Here is a 7,195-nt window from a genome sequence, read left to right on the forward strand (position 1 = left end):
AGTAGCAGATTGACAAAGGGGAAAGCTTCCGCTTCTGTGGGCTGGTAGTGAACCCACTGGCCATCTGTTAACATCTAGCTGAAGCTTTGGAAAGAAGTCTCTCTTCTCCCAGATCTCCCTGGGAAAAAGCCAGGACTCTTTCCTAGCCTCAGGGGCTAGGAGCAACTCATCTCATGGGTATAGCTCTCCTCCACATAATTTGTCATCAGCTGGGTTAATTTTACCTTCACAAAAGCAAACAAACATGTAAGTACATGTAGCTCTTTCCTAGAGGGACTCATAGGTTTCACCCTACAGTCTTTCACTGGAAACCATGAAACTGGGAACTTGTTTGTATGCATGCCCTAAAGAGGAGCCTGGTGGGCTACAGTCCACGGGGTTGAAAAAGAGCTGGACATGACTTGGTGACTAAACAAAGCAACAACAAGAACAAACAGGTGAAGGAGAGTGTCTTTCCTTTTAGAGACCCTTGAGCCTGTGACCTCAAGGGCCCTACCCAGGTGCTCTCACTTACCTGCTCCAAGTTTTTCCTTTGGAGAAGTAGTTGAGAGAGGGGGTTGAGAGGTGAAGTTTGGGGACCTGGGCTCAGCTGCCAGTCTTTCTCACAATGCGTTTGAATCACATGTCTCCCGTTAGTGAAAAGGACTTATCTCATCTGAAGGATGTGAACTAAGAGCACCAGAGAAGCGGTTTGCTAAGGGAAAATTGGAGTGCTGATGTCAAAAGGAGGAAAAAGTTATGATGGGAGGGTATAAACACCTGATATCTCCTATATTGTAGGGCCTATAAGCCTTACACACAATTCAGTTCAGTTCAGTTCAGTTCAGTTCAGTCGCTCAGTCGTGTCCGACTCTTTGTGACCCCATGAATCACAGCACGCCAGGCCTCCCTGTCCATCACCAAATCCCGGAGTTCACTCAAACCCATGCCCACAGAGTCAGTGATGCCATCCAGCCATCTCATTCTCTGTTGTCCCCTTCTCCTCCCACCCCCAACCTTTCCCAGTATCAGAGTCTTTTCCAGTGAGTCAACTCGTCGCATGAGGTGGCCAAAGTATTGCAGCTTCAGCTTTAGCATCAGTCCTTCCAATGAACACCCAGGATTGATCTCCTTTAGAATGGACTGGTTGGATCTCCTTGCAGTCCAAGGGACTCTCAAGAGTCTTCTCCAACACCACAATTCAAAAGCATCAATTCTTCGGTGATCAGCCTTTTTCATCGTCCAACTCTCACATCCATACATGACCACAGGAAAAACCATAGCCTTGACTAGACGGACCTTGGTTGGCAAAGTAATGGCTCTGCTTTTTAATATACTATCAAGGTTGGTCATAACTTTCCTTCCAAGGAGTAAGCGTCTTTTAATTTCATGGCTGCAATCAGCATCTGCAGTGATTTTGGAGCACAAAAAAATAAAGTCTGACACTGTTTCCACTGTTTTTCCATCTATTTCCCATGAAGTGATGGGACCAGATGCCATAATCTTTGTTTTCTGAATGTTGAGCTTCAAGCCAACCTTTTCACTCTCCTCTTTCACTTTCATCAAGAGGCTTTTGAGTTCCTCTTCACTTTCTGCCATAAGGGTAGTGTCATCTGCATATCTGAGGTTATTGATATTTCTCGCAGCAATCTTGATTCCAGCTTGTGCTTCTTCCAGCCCAGCGTTCCTCATGATGTACTCTGCATATAAGTTAAATAAGCAAGGTGACAATATACAGCCTTGACGTACTCCTTTTCCTATTTGGAACCAGTCTCTTGTTCCATGTACAGTTCTGACTGTTGCTTCCTGACCTGCATACAGGTTTCTCAAGAGGCAGGTCAGGTGGTCTGGGATTCCCATCTCTTTCAGAATGTTCCACAGTTTATGGTGATCCACACAGTCAAAGGCTTTGGCATAGTCAATGAAGCAGAAATAGATGTTACACACAATAGACACACATATACTGAGGGTTATTAAAATATATAGGTAATTTAGTTAAATACCAAGAATAGAATTCCATCTGATTGCATTGTTATTAATTGCTAATATGGTTCTCAAATGAGAATATGCTTATCCTGCTTAAGATGTTTTTCATTGCAAGATATAGAGTCCTGACTAAAACTAATTTACCAATTATGGAATATTGTTAGGTCATGTAGTTGAAAATCCTTAGATAAGGAGGACTTCAGATTTAATGCAATCGCTTTTCCTCCGTTCCTCTCAGAAGCATTTGTTTCTGCTTTTCTGTCTCTGTGTTAGCAATTTCCTCATGGTGACTTTCTTCTTGGTCAAATGATAGCTTCCAGCTATAACACGGACAACATACTTTCTTTTTCACATTGAGCCGTTGAGGTGGGGATGGGGAAGGGGGAGAGAGAAAGAAAAACATCTTATAGCTCCTTAAGATCAAATAATTTTCTCAGAAGCTTTCAGCAAGTTTTTCTTTAATTCGCATTGTCCAGAGTTAGGTAATGCGAATGTTTCTTTTTTAATGGCTTTACTGAGTTTTAATTGATATACAATAAAATCACACATGGGCTTTCCTGATGGCTTAACCCATAAAGAATCTGCCTGCAATGCAGGAGACACAGGAGATGCAGGTTCTGTCCCTGGGTCAGGAAGATCCCCTGGAGAAGGAAATGGCAACCTGCTCCAGTGTTCTTGCCTGGGAAACCCCATAGACAGAGGAGCCTGGAGGGCTACAGTCCAAAGGGTCACAAAGCGTCAAACACAACTAACTACACAGGCACCTAAACCGCATAAATTTAAAGCATACAATTTGATAAATTTTGACATATGTACACACTATGCAATCATCACCACAATCAAGTGGTGATGATTTGTCCATGTTTCAGATTTATCCATGTTGTCGTGTTTATTAGCAGTTAATTTCTCTTTTTGGTTGAGTAGGATTCTGTTGTATGGATATACCATAACTTATTTATTCACTCCTCTGTTGATAGATATTTGGGTTGCTTCCAGTTTTGGGCTATACAAATGAAGTTGCTAAAACACTGTGTATAACTCTGTGAATAGATATATACACATAGCTTTTGTTTTCATGTGTAAATACCCAGGAATGAAATGGCTAGAGCATATGTTTGGCATAGGTATAAAGTTTTAAGAAGCTGCAAACCATTCTCCCAAAAAAGTTACATTATTTTAAATTCCCGTCAGCGGCTTATGAGAATTCTAGTTCAGTAATACTCTTGCGACATTTGGTATAAATTTGGTCTTTTTAGTTTTAACCATTCTAAATGCTATGTGTGGCACTATCTCATAATTTACTTTGCATTACTCTAATGTCTAATTATAAAGTGTATCTTATCATATGCTTATTTTTCATTTGATGTAATATATGTTCAAATAGTCTGTCCATTTTACTGTGTTGCTTTTTATTATTGAATTATGAATTTTTTTAATATTCCAGATAAAGTCTCTTAATCATATACATGCTTTATTTCTTTCTAGACTTGGAAGCTTATCTTTTCATCTTCTGTTGAACAGCAGAAGTTTATAATTGTGTTGAAGTCTTATTTATTTATTCATTTACTATATTGTGGTTTTAGTGTCAAAGAACTCTTTTCTTAATTCAGACTTAGACTTTCATTTGATTTATTCCAGAACATTAGTAGTATGAGACCTTAATTTTAGATCTGTTAAGTTTCACATATAGTCCTTTTAAAAAATATATGGATACCCAATTTTTCCAGGGTCATTCATTGAAAAGACTACTTCTTCCACTGAACTGCCTTTACATTTTCTGATGTTTGCTATAGGTTTTCCAGATGTCCTCTAATACATCTTAAGAAAGTTCCTTTCTATTCCAACTTTGCTGAGCATATTTTTATAGCATGAATAAATATTGGGTTTTATCAAATGCTTTTTCTGAATCAATGGAGATGGTGATTTTTTTCTTTTTTAGTTTAGTAATATATTGAAATACATTGACTGATTTTTGAATGTTAAATGAACCTACATTCGAATTTCACTTATTTTATATCATCTTGTTTATATATACTGAATTCAATTTGCTAAAATTTTATACAGAATATTTGCATCTATGCTCATTAGTGATATTGGTATATAGTTTTAATTTTTTCTTGTAGTGTCTCCTGGTCTGGTTCTGGCTCAGGACAATGATACCAGTTTAGAATGAGTTGAAAAACATTCCCTTCTCTTTTTTTGTGTGTTTATGTAGAATTGATACTTCTTTTAATGCTTAATAAACTTTATCAGTCAAGACTTCTGGACCTAGAATTCTCATTTAGGAAGACTTCAAACTACATATCCAATTTCTTTAATTGATGGAGAATTCTTCATGTTATTTATTACACTTTGATAGTGTCTTGCAAAGAATTTGCCATTTCACCTAAGTTGTTAAATTTACAATCATAAAGTTGTTCATAATACTTCCTTATTATCTTTTTTTAAAAAATTTGACTTCCTATTTTGAGAAAACTGAAGATTCACATGGAGTTGTAAAAAAGAGTATATGGAGATCTTATGTACTTTTTAAACCAGCTTTTCCCAATGGTTATGTTTTGCAAAACTATAGTACAATGTTACAAAATTATAGTAATTATACAGTCAAGATATAGAACATTTCCATCATATGGATCCCTCATATTCCTCTTTAATAGCCACACCCACTTCTCTCCTTCCTTCATATCTTCTTAACCCCTAAGTAAGTAAGTGTTTGTCGCTCAGTCATGCCTGACTCTTTGCGACACTGTGGACTGCAGCCCTCCAGGCTCCTCTGTTCATGAGATTTTCCAGTCAAGGATACTGGAGTGGGTTGCCATTTCCTTCTCCAGGGGATCTTCCCAACCCAGGGATCAAACCCGGGTCTCCTGCACTGCAGGCAGATTCTTTACCAACTGAGCTACAAGGGAAGCATGTCTTAACCCCTAGAAACTACTAATTTGTTCTCCATTTCTATAACTTCCTTACATCAAGAACATTATATAAATGAAATTGTATAGTATATAACCTTTTGGAATTATTTTTTCCACTCAGCCTAATTTCCTGGAGAACTATACAGGTGGTTGTGTGTACCAATAGTTCATTTCTTTATTTTGCTGAGTAGCATTGTATGGTGTGGATGTTCCAGTTTGTTTACTCATTGCTTCTACTTTTTGGTTGCTGCAAATAAAGCTTCTATAAACGTTCTTGTTTAAGTATTTGTGTGAGAGTAAATTTTCATTTCTCTGGGATAAATGCCCACAAATATAATTACTGGGTCATCTGGTAGTTGCATGTTTAACTTTTTAAGAAACTGCTGAACTGCTTTCCAGAGTGACTGTACATTTTACATTCCACCCAGTAATACCTGAGTGATCCAATTTCTTCACACTCTCACCAGCATTTGATGTTGTCACAATTTTTTATTTTAGCCATTTTCAAAGGTGTGTTGCAATATTTTATTGTGGTTTCAATTAATACATATTTTTAAGGGCTAATGAAGTTGAATGTATTTTCAACATATACCTACTTGCCATCTGTCTACCCTCTTTGGTTGAGTTCCTGTTCATGTTTTTGTCTATTTTCTAAGTGGATTGTTTATTTGTTTACTTAGAGATTTGAGAGTTGTTTATATCTTCTAGTCAGTCATCTTTTGTTGTCTGTGTGTTCTGCAAATATATTTTTCCAGGCAGTCTTAACTGAGTCTTTTGCAGAACAAAAGTGTTTAATTTTAATGAAGTCTAATGTATTATTTTTTCCTTTCATAGATTGTGCTTTTGGTGTCAAATCTAAGACCTCATTGCTTATTCCTAGATCCCAAAAGATTTTCACCTATTTTAAAAAATGTTTATAGTTTACGTTTTACATTTAAGTCCACGATCCATACTGAGTTAATTTTTAACTTAAGACAAGGTTCATTTTGTGCTTATAGATGTCAAATTGTTCCAGCACCATTTATTGAAAAGACTGTCTATCCTCTATTGAATTGTGCACCTTTGTCAAAAATCAGCTGGACGTATTTCTGTGAATTTATTTCTGGGTTCTCTGTTCCATTGATTAGTGTGCTTACACTACTGCCAATAATTCTTCATCTTAGTTACTTTAGCTATAAAATACCTTGAAATTGTGTAGACTGGTTCTTCCCACTTTATACTTCTTTTTCAAAATTACTTTCACTATTCTAATCCTTTTGTCTTTCCATATATGTTTTTTCACTTTTATTTTGTTATTTTTTAAAGGACAATATTTTGTCCTTTTATTTTTGCTTTTTCAGTTCCTTGTCGTTTCATTACATTTTAGGATAACTTTTGCTTATATTATGATAGGAATTACTTTAAACTTGTATATTAATTTGGGGTTAATTGACATACAATTGAATTCCAATTGATACATCTTTCTATTTATAGCTCTTTGATTTGTTTCACCAGCATTTTAGTTTCAGGAATACATGCCCTGTACATATTTCATTAGATTAACACCTAAGCGTTTCACTTTTTTGACTGATTTAGAAGGTATTATATTTTTAATTTCAATGTCCATGTGTTCATTGCTAGTATTTATAAATACAGTTGGCTTTTAAAAGTATGTCTTGTATCCTGCAGCTTTACTAATTCCATTTGTTAGTACTAGGAGTTTTTTGTAGATTCATTTGAATTCTCTACGTAAACAATCCTGTAACCTGCAAACAAGGACAATTTTATTTCTTCCTTTTGGCCCGCATTTTATTTGTTTTCGAACTATTGCACCAGCCAGATCTTGAAGCACTGTGTTGAATACAAGTGCTGAGAGTGGGATCTTTGCCTTGCTCCTGATCTTAGGAGGAAGGCATTTAATCTTTCATCAAGTGTCAAGGTAGTTGCAGGTTTCCTATTGACACTCTTGATCACTAACTGATTAACACTCACTGATGAACACTAACTGATCACACTCTTGATTGACACTGTGAGGAACTTCTCTGTATTCCTATTTTTTCAGAGAGTTTTTAAAAAACCATTAATGGGTGTTGAGTTTTTCCAAATGCTTTTTAAAATTTTATGTATTTATTTATTTTACTTTTGACGGTGCTGGGTCTTCGTTGCTACACAGGCTTTTCTCTAGTTGCTGTGAGCAGGCTCTGCTCTCTTGGCAAGGCACTGCTTCTCATTGTGGTGGCTTCCCTGGTTGCAGAGCATGGTTTCAAGCCACTAGTGCGCGGTTTTCAGGACTTGCAGCATGTGAGCTCAGTAGTGCCTCGAAGGCTCTAGAGCACTGG

Source organism: Moschus berezovskii, chromosome 5 (genome assembly GCF_049115385.1).
Source record: "Moschus berezovskii isolate FMDL1 chromosome 5, NW_MosBer_1.0, whole genome shotgun sequence".
Taxonomy (NCBI): Eukaryota; Metazoa; Chordata; class Mammalia; order Artiodactyla; family Moschidae; genus Moschus; species Moschus berezovskii.